This window comes from Cupressus sempervirens, chromosome 1, assembly GCF_028749045.1.
Source record: "Cupressus sempervirens isolate cs-2001-9-10 chromosome 1, ASM2874904v1, whole genome shotgun sequence".
Taxonomy (NCBI): domain Eukaryota; kingdom Viridiplantae; phylum Streptophyta; class Pinopsida; order Cupressales; family Cupressaceae; genus Cupressus; species Cupressus sempervirens.
This window is the reverse complement of record NC_143118.1, coordinates 366,020,255-366,042,382: the sequence shown is the minus strand read 5'-3', so window position 1 is coordinate 366,042,382 and position 22,128 is coordinate 366,020,255.

Sequence of the window (22,128 nt, the reverse complement as noted above, 5' to 3'; positions counted from 1 at the left end):
TTTAAAATAAATGATTTAATGCAAACTATGACTATCTTGCTTGATTTTCAAATCTTGATCAGTGCCTTAATCAATTTTTTACAATAGAGTAGTATCAATGTATTAGATTTATTTAATTGACTTGCAATTAAATGTATTAGTTGTTAAATCCTAAATTCCATACTTATAATATCCCCTCCATAAAAAATAACCCTACCACTTCACAAAAGCATTTACTTAATTTATTTAATTAAAAGAAATAATGAAACAATATAGAACTCATCCAAATTGCATTCAAATAAATTGAACTTTATTCATTTTCTCTCAAAGTTGTAGACACATAAAATGGAGACAAGATTTAGAATGCATAGATACCCTAGAACTTCTCTTTATATTAATCTTCTTGAGAATGATACATTTCTCTAATATAAGACTTTGAAATATAAAAAAGAATTGGAGAACACTTTCTCATTTAATTCTTGTAAACTCTAAGAACACAATATAGAACATCATAAACTAATCATAAAACATGGATGAACTTAAAATTATATTATCATCAAAATTGACTCAAAATTTGGACCTTCACTCCACATATTGGAAATCCTTTTATAGAATAAGGATTAAAACAAGCTTTAGATGGGAGGATACATGTCAAAAATCAATTGCAACAATATTATTTTACATATGACAAATTAATTACATGAGAAGATGTTGGAGATAGCCAAAGATGAACATCTGTCATTCTAGATGTTCACGATCAACTTCATTATTTGTAACATGAGACTTATCACAACATATGAACTAAAAAGATAAGGTATCCCATTGAAAGAGTTGTCTTTCCTCTATTTTTTCTTTTCTATATCCATTGACAATCATCTAACAGCCCTTGTGGGTAAGGTTTTGATTTCTCCAATTACTTCCCATATGTAGATTTCTCTTTTTGTCAGTCATTCAGTGCCCCTAATTGCTTCCAAATCACTAACTACTTTATTCCACAAGGAATCTATGATGGCTATTGATTTTGTCACAAAATGATTCACATCTATCTCTACTTTGAAGAGAGAATCAATCAACTCATTGAAAGCCATCTCATCAACATCTCCATCAAATATAGTTGTTACTCCTCCCACTGTTAGAATATGATGAAGTGAATTTGACCACTCTTGCCAATCTTTCAACTTATTATCACTGTCTAAGATTGATGGAACAAAAGAATGAATGCCCTCAATCATTGTTTTTACTTTAGTTTGAATACTCATTTGTTTGCTAGTAAAAAATTCAATTAACTCTTTCATAAATTCTAGCTCTTCTTTTACTATGAATATTTTATCTGGAAAGTTTGGCTTCATAGCCATTAAAACAATCAATTTTTCAAAGAATTGTATGTATGGTCCCCATTGGTTGAAAATTGGTGACAACCATGTTAATGCTTCTTGACAACTGTACTCAGTATTTTGCAATGAAATAAAAATAATGTGTATCTTCTAAAAATTTATTTTCAAGACACTTGTGAATTACCATACCTTTCAACACTTTTACTTTGAATTGATTGTTTGACTAGGGAATTTCAACCTCCATTGATATAGTTTAAAGCCCAAGCTCTATTTACACCTCTATAGATATCTAAATTGTTGCTTCCTTAATAGCCTTTTTTGACATTTTGGATCTTACTTCATCTTTTCTCTCCTCCATGGTTTTTATTTTCTTGTTTGATTCTACAACTTCTTTCTACAACCCTTGAGTCTTCACTTCTTGCTCTTTTATTATTTTTTCATACACATATCTCTTTTTGAGCTCTTCTTCATAGAGCTTCCTTATTAGAATATATAGTCCACTGATATAACTGGTGGGGGGAGTGAATCAATCATACAACTATCATCACAAACATTAAGCTTAAACAAACTTAACCATGTGAGTAATATAAATTGAAACCACAACAAGATAATCATACACTATTAACACCATATATGTTAACTAGGGAAACCCTTGATCAGAGGGAAAACCCTAGTGGGGGTGGTACCCACAAGATGATGTACTAATATAAATATTCCTTGTTAGAGGATATACCCTATTAGGAGTCTATTAAAACTTTTAGTACATATGAGTCCTCGTTAGGAGACTTTGAATCCATATTAGGAGATTCCAACCCTGTTAGGAGTTGTAGAAGATAGATGGACCCACTGCCCAAACAACTTCATGGTTAAGATCAAAGAATCCACTATCCAAATGATCTATGTATTATTCCTTGTAGAATAATAGAACTAAAATGTATTTCATTCCTCTATCTCTATCCTATAAACCAAACTTCTACTCCTTTAGATCTTGTAACTAGATCTCATATTACACATCCAATCATCCCTTGGATTACTTACATGCATTCAACAAGGATTCTTCTCCTTATTACATTGTGCACTAATACTTTGCATTCCACTTGATCCTCTAAATCAAGACCCATTAAAAATAAGGAAAACAACTTTCCTTTATACTATATCTTCATAATAATTCATTGAGTCAGCCTTGAGGCTTTCCCAATTAATTAAAATAAGATAATTAATTAATTCACAATTATAACAACATTGTTTACTCATATTCTACACAAAACTTCACACATGTGAAAGCACATCTTGTGCACATGCTAGCATCACCATAAAACTTTCCTCTATTATTGTGTGATTGCACATCTCTTCACTACATCTTAGATGAAAGATAGTGATAGATTATCATAACTTTTTTTTTTCCAATGCTTTATTTCTGTACTACTTCCAGTAAATCAAGTATAACTTTTGTACACCATCAAATAAGATTTAGTACTTTAAACCACATCATCAAGAAAATCTCAAGAACATGTTCTCCACTATGCATCATCTAAAACTTCCTTAGCTTCTATGCATCTTAAGATTACTGACTACTATTCTTCCAATCTTAATAGAATTATTGCTATGTTGACATCAATGATAGATATAGTCATGAATACAACATATCAATACTCTCCAATGCTCAAAATACTCCCCCAATGTAGTATCATCAGCATTCATGCTAACAATATCCCCCTTTGGTATTGATGGAAACATAGATGAAAAACATCTAAGTTCCAAGAATACCAAAACAATACTTTATTATTGTCATCTTCTCAAATCCTCTTCATCAATCAAATCTAAAATTCTCTAAAACACTTCTCTATTCATCTACTTCTTATAGGATTGGCAATAGTTGTTCATAGTAGACAACTTCCAATACATTAATTTTTTGTGCATCTAAATCTCTCTAAAGAGATAACTCTCCCCCATTGCCATCTCAATAGATGATTCTATTCATGTTTCTTATGTACACTCTTTCAATATGTTTTTCATGTACATTTTGTCCCCATTGACATCAACATCAAAGGTTTCAATCACAATACTAATTTTTAGATACCAATTTCTAATCTACTTCTCAAATCATCAACCAGGTCAATTGTCCAAAGACATTGTTCAATACCAAATACTAGTTACCAAGAGTCCTTAATGACTTAGCACATACCAGATACTCCCCCATTCAAGAAGTATAAACATTCAATTCAATCTAACAATAGTGCTCTGTACCACTAGATTGATGCACTCCTTACATCATCTACTCTAAAGTAGGTAAGGGCATGACCCCTAGCATACCTCTTAGGTACTCAAAATTATCTTTAGGAAAAGGCTTTGTAAAGATATCTACAATCTAATCTTTAGTACTTACATATTCTAGCCTTATTTTCTTTTCAGATGACTTCTCTCTCAAAACATGATACTTTATGGATATGTGCTTTGTCTTAGAATGCAATACTAGATTCTTAGACATACTTACTATACTTATGTTATCATAGTAAATGATAACAGGCTTTGTAGACTCAATCCCAATATCCATCAACATTTGTTTCATCCACATAACTTGATATAGTTATTTTCTACTGCAACATATTCTACCTCTGCTATACTCTGAGATATATAGTCATGTTTCTTGTTTAACCAAGAAACTAATCTTCCTCTAAGAAAGAATGCTCCATCGTTGTTGCTCTTTCTATCATCCATACTACCTACCTAATCTGCATTAGTATATGTGCACAAGGTGAAATCACTTGATCTATCATAGCAAATTCCATAATCAAATGTACCCTTCAAATATCTAAATATCCTCTTTATTGTTGCATAATGATACTCTTTTAGATCAACTTGGAATCTTTCTACAATTCCAAATGTATTTTCTATATTTGGTCTAGTGTGAGTCATATATTGCAATCCTCCAATCATAGATATATACTCTTTTTGCTCAATTGTAGATGTCTCATCTTTATTGGATAACTCGTGACCAGTTATCATGGGTGTACCAATAGGTTTGGAACTTTCCAAACCAAATCTTTTAGATACTTAGTTTGTGAAATAAATATCTCATCTTTGTTCTATGCAATCTACAATCCTAGGAAAAACTTCATTTCTCCTATCATGCTCATTTCAAATTCATTTTTCATCTCTTCAGAAAACTTATCACTTTCTTTATCATTTCCTCCAAATATTGTCATCTAAAAATTTTACAATGATAAAAAAACCATCATCAATTTTCCTCAAATACAAATTACCTTCTGTTGTACATTTGATAAATCCAAGCTTAGACAAATACATGTCCAACCTTGCTTACTAGGTTCTAGGTGCTTGCTTCAAACCATACAATGCTTTCTTTAGTATGCATACAAAATCTTTATCTTCTATCAAAGGTAATCCATTAGCTTTCTCAATGTAGACTTCTTCTTCAAGTTCTCCATTTAGAAAAACTAACTTGACATTCATCTGATAAACCTTGAAATTCTTGCTTGTTGCATAAGACAAGAATATCATTACTACTTCCATTCTTTCCATAGGTGCATAGGGTTCTTCATAATCTATGCCTTCTTGCTATGAGTAACCTTTGCAAATAAGTTTGACCTTGTTTCTCAAAACTTCTCCTCGCTCATTCAACTTATTTTTGAATACCCATTTGGTTCCTATCACATTCTTGTCTTTAGGTCTAGTAACTAATTCCCATGTCTCAATATTAACAATTTGACATATTTCTTCTTTCATAGCTTTCATCTAGTGATCATCCTTACATGCCTCATCTATGTGGTTAGGTTCCACTTGAGAAATTAGACACAATTCCTCATTCAATCCGTTCCTTTTCATCAAACCTTTATTCTTGCTTCCAATTATCTTCTCTAGAGGGTGATTCTTTGTCATGTTTCTATTAGAAGTAGGAGTTGATATCTCAACTCTTATCTCTTCTCTAGGTTTAAATCTTTGTTCTTCTCTATGCTCAATAGATACATCATTTTGTATCTCATTGTTAGTCTCAAAAATAATTTCAGCATTATGTCTAACAATTCCATAATTATCCTCTTCTTCATCAATATTATAATCTACCATCTTCTCTTTAGTACCAAAATTTTCATCAATCCTTACATTTGTGCTCTCAAGTATTATCTTAGTTTTATAGTTTAAACATCTATATGCTTTACTTTTCAGTGACTAACCAAGAAATATACCTTCATTACTTCTAGGATCAAACTTACCAATATCATCATCTCTCTTTATGTAACACTTACTTTCAAATATTGTGAAATATTTGACTAATGGTGGATGACCAAACCATAATTCCTAGGGTGTCTTGCTCATACCTTTTATGATCTATAGTCTATTCAGAGTATATACTACAGTGTTAACTGCTTCTCTCCAAAATGTCTTTGAGACATCATTCTAGAACAACATTGCTCTTGTTACTTCTACTGCTGACTTGTTCCTTCTTTCAGCAATCCTATTCTATTTAGGTGTTCTAGGTGAAGAAAACTATCTTTTGATTCCATTCTCTTCACAAAACATGTTGAACTTTCTAGAGGTGAACTCTCCTCCTCTATTTGATCTTAAACATTTAATCTTGACACCAATTTTGTTTTCAACTCTATTCTTAAATATCTTGAATTTCTCAAAAGCTTCAGACTTCTCTTTAAGAAATGATACCCACATCATCCTAGTAAAATCATAAAGTGCCTTTCACCATAGAATCTTATGGTTCTTGTAGGACCACTTAGATCTATGTGAACAAACTCCAGTTTCTCTGTAGAAGAGAACTTTTTGCTAGGAAAAGACACTTTTCTCTACTTATCCAAAATACATTCCTTGCAGATAATATTAGCAAGCTTAATAATATTAGGAAGATCTCTTACTACAAATGTACTACTAACTTTCACAATATTATCAAAGTTTATAAGATAGAACCTTCTATGCCATAACCAACTATTATCAACCTTTGCAACTAAACATGTTATTTTAGTAGGATTCAACTAAAATACATTACCTCTAGATCTGGTTCTAGTACCAATCAAATTACCATCTTTGTCTTTGATAATTCAAATCTTTTCTATGAACTACAATAGATATCCCTTGTCTACCAAGCCTCCAAAAATTAGAAAATTATGTTTCAAACCATCAACAAAGTAAATATCATCAGTGTTAGTTTTATCATCAAGAGTAATAGATCCAATTCCTATAATATGACAATTTGTATTGTTATCAACTCTAACAATACCTCCATCATGATTTCTAAACTTAACAAATTTGTTCATATCACTAGTATTGTAATGTGAACATCCACTATCAATTATCCAATAATATTTCTTCTTAACTTGGGTAACTAGAGCTCTCTCTTCTCTAATTTCTCTATCAAGATCATCTTCCTTGATATACATGAATACTAATTCATTATCACTTTCACTCTAAACTTTTTCATCAAATTCTTCATCCTCATTAGCATATAATTTTTTTCTATCTTTATCTCTTCTAGGCTTAAATTTTCCTCTAAACTCTTTCTCTCATTTAGGACATTTAGATGCATAATGACCATATTCATCACAAGTCAAACATTTAAAGATTTTCTTACCATCTTTCTATCTTCTTACCAAATGAGCTATTCCTTCATCAATTCTTTATCTTGTTCAAATTTTTTACTACAGGAAAAGTCTCCTCTTATGCCAGCAGTTCTTGATAGATTAGGTTGAATGTTCAAAGCACTAAAAGTTGTCTAAAATCTAGCTAGTTCTCCAAACTATTTCATTTCTACTTCTATAGATTCTAATCTTCCAAGCAATGATTCCTTTGTGAAATATTTGGTGCAAAGCATAACTAGCTGAATCATCTGAGTTGTTTTCTTAAAGAATGGTATTAAAATTTTCAAGATCTTCCATATAACCTCATCTTCTTCTTCAATTCGAACAAGAGAGTAGATTCCTAAAACAATTTCTAATATTCTTCCTACATAACTTTCACAAATTCATCTTCCATCATCTTAGCATCTAGAAATGCACAAATCCAATTTTGCAATCTCATTCTTTTTGCATGAGCATCACCTTCAAAAGTAACTTCTAATACTTTCCAAATTTCATGGGAAGTTTGAAATGTCTTTACCTGATTATATTCATTTTCTAGAAGAGGCTCTCATGTTACACATGAATAGATCTCTTTCTCCCTCACTACATTCCTCTAGCTTTGATTCTTCAATAATTGCCTCCTTAGCTTTCATCAAAAGCCAATATCCTTGACCCATGCATAGCAGATGATTTTTCATCTTTTCCATCCAACTATCATAGTTGGCCCCATTGAATCTTGGACTATCTTTCCTAAATATATCTATCATTGATCTCCCAAAGTTGTTAAGCCTTATCTTCAAGGGCCTAATGCTCTAAAACCAATTGTTAGAATATATATTCCACCGGTATACCTAAGTGGGGGGGTAAATAATTATAAACTATCAACACAAACATTAACCTTAAAAAAAATTAAACATGTGAGTAACATAAACTAAAACCATAGTAAGATACTCATACACAATTAACACAAGATATGTTAGCTGAGGAAACCCTTGATTAGAGGGAAATCCTTGGTGGGGATGGTACCCACAAGATGATGAACTAATATAAATATTCTTTATCAGAGGATAGACCCTATTAGGAGTCTGTTACAACATTTAGTACCAATGAGTCCCTATTAGGAGACTTTTAATCCCTATCAAGATATTCCAACCCTATTAGGAGTTGTGGAAGATAGTTGAACCCATTGCCCAAACAATTTCAAGGTTAAGATCAAAGAACCCACTATCCAAATGATCTCTATATTATTTCCTATAGAATAATAGAACTAAAATGTATTTCATTCCTCTATCTTTGTCCTATCAACTAGACATTTTCTCCTTTAGATCTTGTAACCAGATCTCATACTACACATCCAATGATCCCTTGGATCACTTACACACATTCAGTAAGCATTTTGCTCCTTCTTGCACTGCACACTAATACTTTGCATTCCACTTGATCCTCTAAATCAAGACCCATTAAAAATAAGGAAAACAACTTTCATTTATATCATATCTTCATAATAATTCCTTGAGTCAGCCTTGAGGCTTTCCCAATTAATTAAAATAAGATAATTAATTAATTCACAATTGTAACAATACTATCAGCTCACAATCTATACAAAACTTCACATGTGTGAAACCACAACTTGTGCATACATTGGCATCACCATATGACTGTCATCTATGATTTTGTGACTATGAATCTCTTCATTACATCTTAGATGAAAAATAGTGATAGATTATCAGGACTCTTTTTTCCAATGCTCTATTTTTCTGCTACTTCCAGTAAATCAAGTGTAACTTCCATACACCATCGAATCAAACTCGGTCCTTTAAACCATGTCATTAGGACAACCTCAGGAACATCTCCTACACTATAAACCATCTAAAAAGTCCTCAGCTTTTGTGCATCTTAAGATTATTGACTATTATATTTTGTGGTTTCATAATGCATGCCCTATTTCTCCTAGAAATGGGGACCCCCTAGTAAATTTTTTCCCAGACCCCTAGTTTGGGGTTTGGGTCTTTTTTAGGTCTCTACCTAGATTTTGGTTCCTTCCTAGTACCCTACTTGAAAAAACTAGTTGTTATATTTGAGGAAATTGGAATAGAAAGGTGTTTAAGAGGTCAAAGTGTACACTAGCATGCATGTGCACCCATCACCTACACACTTGTATAGGTGCACACATCCTAAGGGTGTGCATCATCCCAAATCTATATATACCTAGGACCACCCCTCCCCTTATTCATGTTTTCTCCTTTAATCTCTAAGACCACACCTCTACACCATTAGAGGTGCACTAATACTTCTCCTACACACAAAGTACTAAGTTAACTAAAGAAAGGTGCACATCTTTACATCTATTCTAGGTGCATAGGTGTGCAACTTTATTAATATCTTTAAAAACTTAAAAAATTCTAACACACTCCTAAGGGAAAGGTGTGCACTTGTGCACCTATCCAAGGTGCACACCTTTCATTAAAACCTAACTAAAGAACCTATAATGGTGCACATATGCACACTTAGTCAAGTTGTGTATATGCATACCATCTTTGACCCTTTAGCCTAAACATAAGTAAGGGTGTGCACATGCACACCCCATTAAGGTGCATAGGTGCACACCCCTAACAACACAAACCTTTCACCAGTCCCCATTACACATGCAATGTGTGCAATAGTGCACATGTGCATGTGCACATCCTATCTAGATACACACCTATGCAAATGCACAACTACATGCAAATGACTATTGTTGAGTCATTTAGCACACCTAGCACACCCATCAAGGTGCAAAGTGCACTAAACTACATAAACATAGATAAATGAGGGATTTGACTAGTTTTGCGAGGGTTTTGGGGTTTTGCATCTAGTTTTTTAGTAATTAGGGTTTTGTTAGGGTTTAATTTTTACCCCTCTAAACTGATGTATTTATGTTTTGTGTAGATAAAATGGCTTCCTCATCATCCTAACTTACAGAGAAGATGGCTCCAAAACTAGTTATTTTCAAGTTTTAAGGGGCACTTAAGAAATCACACTTTTTAGGATGCACATTCAGAGATTAGAGATACCGAATTGGGACATATAGACTGGAACACATTCCTAGAAATTTGCAACAAGCCTAAAGAGAGGTACCCTTTGGTCTTAGCACTTTTAAGATTAGGCTTGGTTAATGTAGCCTCACATCCCACATTATTACAATCTTCAAAGCTTGTCATCACCCTAACAGAGAATTATGTGTCGAAAGAAAGAGTTGTGAAGAGTATAATAGGGGAGATAGTCTTGGATTTAAGACTGAGAAATATTGAGAAAGTCTTCCATCTTTTCAGAGTGGATCAATATGTGAAAATTACTTATTATCAAGTAGAAAGATGGTACAAGGAACATGAAAAGGAAGCTAAAGAGATCATACAACCATCATTCTTGATTCAGATAACACCGTTGGGAAGAAGAGAAATCAAGGTAGATATGACTAGAAAATACATGAAGGATGATGTTAGATACTCCATTATGCTTCTGAGCAGGGTTATGAGTTTATCAATAGCTAGGCACCTGCATATTTGGATGGTACATTTCATCGAGACCATTAGAAAAACTAAAATGCCAATCGATTGGGCCACAATACTAAGTGAAAAATTAGATGAGAAGCTAGTAGGAGTCAAAGCTGACTCAAATTTTTACATGACATCATATTTGGTGTATTTACTAGCAACAAGGACAATTGACTATTTAGGAGTATATAAGAAGGGAAGCATGTAAGAAACTAATGCTTGGTCTTACGAAGTATATCCCTAACTAGTAAAGAAGAAGCTCTTAGGTCAAAGAAAAGAAGAATAGTCAAAGATGCTTTTATTTTTGCAATCATCTGGTTCATTGAGGGTGATCATGCCAAGAGGATGTCAGTAGAGGTAGCAACAAGGATTATAGAGATGGGTGCTTATTATATCTAGGTCAAGACATTCACCTACCTAAGGGTAGCAGGCACAATAGTAATTCTAAAGAAACTCTTGAGATATCCATTAGATAGGCTCATTTTATTGGAGATTGTGAGACAACTCACATCTACATATGGCAGAGTGAGGAAATAACATAAGAAGACCTAGGTATGGCCCATCACTATAGGTCCATTTGAAGTAGAAAGGAAATGAGATATCATGACCTTTGATGTAGAAGTGGATCAATATCCCTTGGAAGATTACAACTCCCCTCATCCATTTTTCAACAATATTGGTAGAGTTCAACTTTTGGTAGGGAAACAATTTGTTCATGAAGATGCAATAGAAGATCATTGAATGAATGTGATAGATGATTGTGAAATCTGAATTAAGGATTATTGTAGGATGACTCTATATCTACAAGGTAGCACCTTGAAGATAAAGATCCCACTTAAGGTTTTCCCACAAGACATTCAAGAGATCTTAGATCCCTTGTATAATCATGACAAGATATTTGATAGGCCAATCTTAAATGCAAAGGTTGACAATGAAGAGAATATAGAAATCAATCATAGGGAGAGACATATAATCCAATTAACAAAGGATTGGATCAAGAAGCCATTTAAGTTCAACCCATTTCCTCAAACTGTAATCTTTCAAGCCATATCACACCTAGTTAAGGGTAAAGGTGCAAAAATAATAGTACCAACTTTCCCTGTGCAATCTCCAATCAGGCTAAAAATGGTATATAAGCATGATAGGGAAGTTGGTTACTTCAAGGTAGATAAAGGAAAGAATAAGAGGAAAAGAGCTTCTCCCAAGAAAGTTGGGCCCAAAGTTGAAGAACCTCAACAAGAAGAGGCAACTTAGGCCCAAGAGGTAGTTCACGCACTTAAGAACCAAGAGCCTCAAAATAAAGGAGCATCTCAAGTTTAGGATTTCCATAGTTGCCTCTGCCAGAATAGAAATAGGAACAAGCACCAAAATAGGAAGCACAGAAGGTGTCACCATCTACTCCAAAGGAAGAAGCCTCTCCCTTATCTACTAAGAAAGTTAAAGTTAGACCTATGGTCAAAAGGACTAGAAGGTAGAAGGTACAAATAAGGGTTATACCTTTTCCTCTAGTCCCAAAAACCATCCCTCAAGAGGATGAAGATGATGAAGAATATAGTCTCCCATTAAGTCAAAGGACATGCATGGCAAGGGTCACTCAAGAAGAGAGAAGGAGAAGCTCCACCATCATGCCACCATCTATTCCCAAGCAACCTATTGAGGTTAAAACTTTAGAGGATGAGTAGTAGTAGTGAATGCATGAAGAAGGAGGGAAGGATTAGATAATTTTTAAGATGTTTAATTTCAACTTTATGCCAGTAGGGACTAAAATGGTGGGTGATAAAATACAAGATACACCCACAAACCAACCTTTAGGAGATGATTGAAATCAAATGCCACCTCTACCACAAAGATCTTTGGGTACTTTACCACCACCATTACAGGATTTTTCATTTTTGGACAAAGGATCAACTACTCCCTTCCCTCCTGTCAATGAAGAAAATAAATAAGTGCATGAAGAAGAGCTTGTGCAAAGACCAGTCAATGAAGTATCTAAGGAAGGATAGATACCTAAAGAACCTTAGCAAACTTCTTAGGATATAGAGGCTAGGACTTTTAATACAATAGATGTAGGGACACTAAATTTAGATCTCTCCCAGAAGGAGAAGACTCCAAAAAGGAGGGATAAGGGAAAAGGGCTTGCAGGGAAGTCCTCCTTTTCAACCAAATATATGTCTCCTATGGGCACTGTACTAGTCTAGTCAAAAATGGAATTCATGAATCGACAAAAGTGAGAACTAAACCTCAATGAAGAGGAGAGTATGCATGTGCTAGTAGAATCCATCAAGAGAATTAAGCCACCTATAGGTGATGTGCAACAATTGACCTTCATAATGAAGAATAGAGATCAAGACCTACTTGCTCACATAGCCATTCCTCCTCCACATGTTGAAACTAAAGATTTGACTCCTAAGGACTTTTAGATTATAGAAGTCCTATGCAGAAAGCCCACAATAGATGTAGCTAAAGTAATGATCACTATGGGTGTCAAGGAGGTGTTCATGCATTTTGATGATAATGAGAATGAATTAATAAAATTGCATAAAGAGAATGAGATACTAAGATGATATATACATGGAATTTTAGGTCCATTGGATCAATACCAGCTAGAGGTTACTCTTGTTGTGCCACTAGAAATGAGAGATAAGGGGAGTGTCCAAGTTGATTCATTTTTGGGAGCATGTTAGTAATGGCATGATAATTTTGAGTAGAAGGGTCTAGAGATAATACAAGCTAATTTGAACCTATTGCATAATGCTCATTCTAATGCAAAGAAACTAGTATCTATAGTAAACCAAGATTTTGGGCATATGGATGAGGTACATACCTAGGGAAAAGACCTTCAAACACTCCAAACAATAGAAGGTAAAAGGTATCATACACTAATGGAAGTGTATAAAGTAGATGAGATTGATAAAATTGAGGATTGGATTGAGAAGATAACTGACATAAATAAGGTCATGGAAAAACTTCATGAAGATATCCAAAAGTTAAAGGGCCAATCTCAAGAGAAAATTTTGGATACATATATGTATTATAATGCTAGTTCCCTTGAGATTTTTGAAGATGAATTGAAGATGAAACTCAATTCAGTACAAGTGGTAGTTGAACAATTTTGAAGAACTTTTGAGGATGCTTCATCTGATGAAGATATTAGGCAAGCATTCAAGACTAAAGAGATATTATTGATACTTGATGGTAGACTTGATGATTTTGTGAAAACTTGAATGGACATTAGTAACTATCGACAAATAGTTAGTATAAATATGAGGCATTATATTTATTAGAAGCTTCCCAAGTGATGAAGATTATAGAGAAATTCAAGAGAAGACATCCAAACATTGCTCTATTATAAAGGGGAATAAAACCCAAAAGCTAGAAATTCAGTTTTGACACTTGGGTACATTTTGGAGTTTTTGAACTTGTTGCATAGGTGCGCTACTTTAGAGGTGCACTATTCTAAAGATACACTAGAAAGTTTGAATAATTCAGAGGTGCATCAATAGTTAACTACTAGTTCCAAATTTAGAGCTTTCCATGTAAAGGAAATACATTCTGATAGTAGTGTAACTCCTAGAAACATTTAGAGAAGGCCAAGCTTCCATTTTTAAAGCTTCTAATGACTCCCAAATCCTCTTACAACTTCCTTCTTCTTATCTACTATTTATTTCTTTGTTTTAAGACATGTAAAGGATCATACACCCATTAATTGATATAAGCAAGGGTGGAGTCCTATTTTAACACCATTTAGAGAGTCAATTTGTACATAATTAGATTTTTTTTATTACTTTTAAAAATATATTTGCATGAAGAGATCTCTCACTCTCAACATAAATTGAGGATATGATTTCTTATAAATTGAGGAATGTAATATGTATTCTAGGCCATTATTTTGATACAATAATATATGCTTTTGGTACTCTCATTCTGAGTGTAGTTATTCTTGCTGCAGTGTGTTATTTTTGTGGATTCTTGTTCATGATAATAATGGAGCCAATATTTTTTTTTGTTGATTTGATTGTGCAATATTTTAGTTCTAGCATTTTCCACATGTTGACAAATTTCACTGACATACAGAGTTGCAAAAGAGATCACCATTTTTATTCCTACATAGCTTCTTGTCTTGCATGAGCATACTTTCCATGGCCTTATGATTTGATAAGAAGTGAAACATATTTTTATTTTACTAAGTTTCCATTAACAATTATACCAGTGGATTTGAGGAAGGGTTGCTCCTACCTTCATTGGTTTCCTACCTAATCTTTTCAACAATTTAACTCATAGACATGTTACCATGGTTTATGTCTATTAGGAATTTCCCTGTCATTCTATTTACTTTCATCTCTTGTTACCTTATCTTTGTTATTTTATTTGCTAACCGTTGGTTAAATTAGGAATTCCTATAATTGCATTGTTAGATTACATTCATTAAAAAATATAAAATACCAAAAACATATCTCTTTTGTGGTTAATTTTGAAATAGCAAGCAGATTGATCATCTTATCCAAAATTAGTATGAACCAAAAAAGGCCTCTTTGTGAATAAATACATTTATCTTCAACCAAGCTAATTCAATTAGGTCACAAGATCACCCAAAACCTTGGAGTTGGTCCTAGATCAGCTTTTCAAGAGAGGAGTTCAAAAGGATTCTTGTTGTTAAGCATTGTACAAACTGACAACTGGAGACTATTCTTCTAGTCTTAGTAGAATTACTACTATGTTGACATCAATGACAAATATAGTCATGAATGCAACATATCAATACTCTCCAATGGTCAGGATACTCCCCCAATGTAGTATCATCAACATTCATGATAAAATCCCTTGCATCAATATAATCTCTAAAAGTTTGAGCTAGTCTTGTTTCAATTTGATGAACTTTGGCTACATTCATGAATGCAAAGTTCTTAATAGCACTTGAGGTCTCTCCAACTATGGTACTATCCAATGTCCACACTATTGCACTCCCCTATGATGTAATTTTCACATCCATTAGCTTAGGCTTATTTTTCTCTGGTGGCATGCTCCATATAGCTAGATTTTTTGAATCTATATTAAAACTCATTCCCCTCTAGAAGCCCTCAGTAGTTAATATTTCATAAGATATAGCTTTTTCCTACCTCCTAGTTTGATCTAGCACAAAGGATTTCTCCAAATCCCAACCATGTACTAGAATCATACCACTTCTTTGTACAAGATCTCTAGCCTATGTAGGGGTCATTAGTTCACTCTAAGGGTCATAAGCTAACAACTTTTCAACAAGCTCCTTTTTCTTTTCTATTGATTCCCCTAGCTTAAGAGTTAGTGTCAACTCATTTTTCTTGACTCTATATAGGAAGATCTTAAACTCTACAAATTTGATGAACTCATCATCTTCAATAAATTTTTCAACTTAGATGATTCTATTATCTAACCTAGCAATTGTTATTTGCAAGTCTAGTCAAAGAATTCTCTACTATTTTCACTCTATCCTATAAGTAATTATGCCTCGTATCAGCAAAATATTGGCTCCTGCCTAGTATTAATTGTATAGTTCTCTCCTTTACTTTCTCAAGCATTTGGATAACCCTTTATCTTTTTTGTCTCTTTTCCACCCATGTAAAGGTTTCAAGCTCCTCTTGTGTCACTTCTAGGACAACATCTGGCTCTAGGGAATCAAGATTCACTCTCCCCTCTTCACCCTCAGTTTCTCCTGGTATTTGTGACATGATATGGGTGTAATTATCAAGAATCTTAAAGAGTCTAATAGGATTTGATATTTCTACATAAAAACCTTTGAAATTTGGGTTTATCCTCTTCATCTCATTCTCTACCCTTAGTATATTTTCATACTTTCTTAATCTTTCATCAACCTATCTCTTAGCTAATATGTTTTTGATCAAATCCTCATGTGGAAACTCCTTGGTATTTGGAAATGTGTAATTTCTAATTTCCTCTAGAGTACACCTAACAAAGCTCTCAAGATCATAAATTCTATAAGGGGTAGTGGATAAGTTATAGTGCCTCAAATATTCATGAATTTTATCAAGAGACTCCTTTCCAATTGAAAAATTCCCTATCATAAAGTAGCTACACAAGAAGGTCCCCTTATGTAATTTGGGACGTAGGTATTCTCTATCCATCAAAATCAATTTCCATATAAACTCAATTATAGCTAGCCTTGGAGGAATAAATTTTGGTAGTACATGGGGAGGCTGAGGATAGGCATAGACTCTCAAGATTGAAAACTCTTGGAATAAAAATCCATCACACCAATTATGGTCAAGTTTTATATTATCAAGTAAAAGGGTTGGCCTCATTCATATTTTTAGGCTATCAGGGGCTCTAATTAAGTTATGGTTTAACATTATCATTAACACAACATTGAAATTAATAAAGAAAGACAATGAATTAGAGTAACAATAATGCCTATTCCATACCCTTGTCCATAATTGTACTAGAAAAGCTCCATTCTTATCTAAGCTATGGTCACTAAAGTCTGGGTTGAGGTATCCAACATTGTAGTATAGTATCAGATGCATCAACAATGAATAATGGTGGAACTTGAAATTCTCCAGGTCTCCTCTCTAAGCTACTTTTTTATCTCATGCATCTTTTTAATGATATACCCTACATAATCATACTCCAGGTTATGAAAGACATCTTTTACATCTATTGCCATAATATATATTGATCCATACACTACCTTACAACAATCACTTCCTGATGATTTATGCATAGCATAAGTAGTTTTTAAATTTTCCCAGAGGGAGCACCTTATCTAGCATCTTTTTAATGATATACCCTACATAATCATACTCCAGGTTATGAAAGACATCTTTTACATCTATTGCCATAATATATATTGATCCATACACTACCTTACAACAATCACTTCCTGATGATTTATGCATAGCATAAGTAGTTTTTAAATTTTCCCAGAGGGAGCACCTTATCTACCTTTTTTGGAATATCTCCCTTTGATTGAGATTTTAAGGAATATGGTGGATCATCACTTTTCTAGTGTAAAAACTTTTACTATTATCAAATTTCCTTTAGAAATTGTTTATGTCAATTGACACACTCATTTGGCCTTCAAGCCCAAAAGCTTCAATAAATGAAGAATAGTCAAGTGTGCATAGAATACTTTTTTCATGTCTATGAAAATATTTTCTCATAGAATTATATGAATTTATTAAGCCCTTCACCAAATCCACATTGACATATGCCCCTAGAAATATAAGCTTTGCAAGATTCCTCATCCATTTTTTTGAAACTAACACCTTCTTAAACCTATTGTAGAAAAACATGAACAATTCATACTTGTTGGTGTTAGGGAAAATTGCATCTCTACAAAATGCATATGGATCTCTAAAATCATGGTCATTTTTTGAAATAGTGTTTGATGATTATAGGAATAATTTCATGCATTCTTCAGTGTACTTATTAGGTTTTCCCTATCTTGTGTTTCCTATCTTTAACATTGAAGTCTTAGGAACCTCTATAATCTTAGATTGGACTTCTTTTGTCTCTATTTTAGACATTTCCTCTACTCAAACTCTAGAATTAGCTCTATAGAACACTTAGCAATCTAATATCTCTACAAATTCAAAAGCTTAGTAAAACTTTTATCTTCTCAAAAAAAAGTTTCTTATTATCTCTCAGAGAATGTTTTTATGTTTTTATGTGCTTTATCAACCTCATTATTTCATTAATTGTCAACATGCATGATGGTTTCAAATATGTATCTCAAATGTCATTCCTGAGATGTTGAATCTAATGTCCAATTAAGCACTTTTCACTTTACCCTTTTGAAGATTTGACTGGTTAAACCCCTTGTCCTTTTTGAGTTCAAAAAAATCATATAATTGTTTTATGTCCACTTAGGGTTTTTGAACTTACACTTTTATGAAAATATATCTTTTCATAACCCCATATGAGTAACAACTTAACCATCTAATCTTAGGCTCAATAGTTCATTGTAACATTGGAGATTTTGTCTACCCTATTTTCCTTTAATCTATGAACTTACGTTGGTCATTTATAACCTTTTTAGCATAACATTGGACACCTCCTTTATACTCCTTAAAATATTATGATCAACCCTTGTCATAGATTTTTTTGATTTCATCATATGTCTTATGGCCTTAATATTTAGAGTTTACAATGATATCAGAAATGTTAACCATTCATGTCTACTTTTGTCCGTAACCATACGCTGACAATCAGCTAAGGACTTGTTGTAAAACCAAAAGCTTGAACCTACCTTTTGACTTAACCTCTTGATCATACACCTAGTGCTTATAATAGAATTAGTGGTCCTTTTCCTTTACTCAGTGATCTTATATTTATCCTTAAGTTGTAGCTCTAAAGGCTTTCATATAACACCTTATGATCCCATGATCTCCCTTTGATTGTATCTCCAAAGATATTTTAAATCACATGCTCACTTTCCTTATGCTTTCATGGTAAACCCTTTCTTTGTAAGATTGTACATATTTATGCTCTAGAAATTATAGTTTACAATCTCACACCTTCTCCTTTAGCATGTAATTGGAATATACTAACATCCCTTTATAATCTAGCTTACACCTCTATATTCTTTTTTAAGATTGGAAATACTAATGAAACTTTAGAAAAATGACTTATGATGATATGTTTTCAATATAATTGTAATGTCAAGAGTCTTGAGGAATTACTCTTGTGCTCTTACACTTGACCTTTGGATATAACTTTGGGAGACTTTATAAATTAACTTATGACTCCATGCCTAACACTAGATAGTAAGATCACATACATTGCAAAAAAAATTGAATTAAGCTTATAATTTATTGCTTATCAAAAGGATCTATGGCAATTTAAAGGTTAAATATAGGATAGGAATTTTTCTTAGTGAAGAATAAGGTAATATCATTTTGAATTCATTCATAGCCTTAGGGATTAGATAAATTTTGGAAAAAACCACAAGGGATAGATTTAGCAACCTAGGGTTTCCCTTTTGAAACAAGGCAATAAAATGCATTAAACCCTGATTACATAACACTAATTTACAAAAATTTTGCATAGTAGAAATACAAGCTGCCACCTTCTTCCAATTTTAATGATATTATCAAAATAGCATCCTTGTAATGCCCCACTTAGAGATCATTGGAACAAGGATAAATAAAATCAAAGATTTTTTTTTTTAAAAGTATGGATGCACACAACAATCAACATACATGGATCATAAAGATTGCAATGGAAGAATTAACCAACCAACCCAACAACCAATGAATCTTCAAATGCTACTACCAACTGACACACTCAAACTGAAGGAAAAAAACCAAGGATGAGAATAGAATATAAAATCCTCAATCTATCAAAGCCTGGTAATTTAAGCAGTCCCAAAGGGTACTCGAAACACCAAATTGTGTTCTTCAGAAAATAGTGGAGATGGCCCCTATTTTCCACATGAGAAATCACAATAGATAGTTTCGTGTGAGGAAGTACAACATGCCACATGAGAAAATGCTCTTTTGTGTGAAGAAATTCCTAGCCCAACATCCAAAATCATTGTACTAATGTTGAGGTTTACACAAGGAAATGCCAAGTCTCACATAGGAGGGTGTACAATCTTGCACAGGAGAGAGTACAATTGCATGCGAGGATTTATAATAGAAAGCAAGCACGATGCAAGATGAGAAGATAGGGAAAACAATTCCTCCACATTGGAGAGTACCGAATCTACAAATTGAGGCTTAGACACTCAAACACAATAAATACAAGATGGAACTAAATCTAACCATCACAAACATAGTAGTAAATGAAGTGTATTGAAAGCAACATTGTAATGAACAAACATAACAAAATTCATGCACAGTTCCTCCCAACCATAATAGCATCATGAGAACTCAAAGGCCCTATCCATCCTTCCACGTAATATCTCAAACTACCAACTAGATAGTTAGAGTTATCTTATGAGGACATGAATACTAAACCATAATAACATCATAAGCATAGGAAATCTAACATGTTAAACCAATAAGCAACAGATACTCCAACTAAGAAAATCGCATCATCTAATCATATGCTAAAACATCATAATATAGGAATGTGTCAAATAAACCAACATCATTTAAACATGATATCCAAGCATTCCAATGAAAGTATAAACCACATAGAAACATACTCTGAATAACCATAATAAAAAGTGAACATCAAGCATTGGTCACACTAGAATAATAGACCGTCTCTATACACCAGTCCCCCACAGTGGTATAAGTAGCTATGCTTGCCAACCATGTGAAACCCATAGGTCCAATACCACCGTATTGATAGAGATAATGATCCAACCACAAAACACATAAAGCAAACATCCATGGCTAACACTCATGGTAGACAGTAAGATGATTGCAACCAAGATCATTAGACAATTCAAGTACAATAGGTCCTACTCAAACACTCAATGGGTTACTATGTAGGGACTCACTTGGAGGGGAAATAGCTTGGCATCAAGTATCTCAAGATAGTGGGGTGCTTAATCAACTTCCTAATGGAAGGCTCATGCATTATGTCCTCAAACCTAATTGGGTGTTCACACATTTTATTATCTTAAGTTTTATTACCATCTAGTATTTTACTTAGTTATCACTTAATTAAGCCTTCTCCCCGTCAACCTAGGAATAGTGACCAAGGTTGTGGTAGAAGTCCCTCCACAAAGCTACCCTACCCTACCCATACTCACCCGATGATGAACATCCATAGGTATGCATATTCCCAACCCAACCCCAAAAGATATAACTCAACTAAATTAACACCAAGAGTTTTGCCCTTGCAAGTCACCTGATAAATGCACAGTCATGTGCTTGTGTGTGGACACACCACCATCACAAATATCAAAACACATGGGATAGATGAGAACACATGCAAAAATAACACTCAACCAAAAACAAGCTTGGGAGAATGGATGTGGAACACATCTTAATGCAACATAAAGTGCAAGAATGGTCTAACTGACATCCTATGGATGATCTAGGTCCACAACCAACATTATGCCAAGAAATTTTGAGAAAACTGGGCAGCATACAAATCAAGGTTAAAACCACAAAACTCAAAAACTTTGAAATAAAAACCCATTTTCTCTTAAGGCACAAAAGCCAAAAAAATCCAATAAAATCTAGGTTTGGACATTGCATGCAAAAATGACTAGCATAGCAGTGCAAAATCCCAAACCCTTATCCCTAAAATTAGGAAAACATTCATACCCATCCAACCGTACAAAACTAACAATAAAAAATGAAGGGGAACACTAGTTCTCAGCCTCCTAACATACAACTACCAAAAATAGAAGTAGAAACAAAGTTGAAATACAAAAATGGGAAAGCCCTATCTGACAGCCAAAGGGGTAGAAACAAGAATTAGCTCAATAATAAATAACTCATAGAAGTTGTCAAAAGTCGCAACGAAATAAGGTCTCCCCAAGTTGGATCCAACAAGACTAATCTTGTGAAGATACCACACCCATAGCTCTCATAATGAACATAAATGCAATCCTCTAGAAGAGGATTTTGGAAAAAGCTCTCAAATTCTCAATTTCCTAAAGTGAGAAGTGAGGAATTAATTTTCTCTTTGGATACTTATTCACTTTTTGAGTGAATAATTGATTAGGGTAAATAATCATCCAACCTAGTTGAACCCCAAATCAACCCAAATAAAAATAGGGTATTCAGAGTAATTGGAATTCATCTA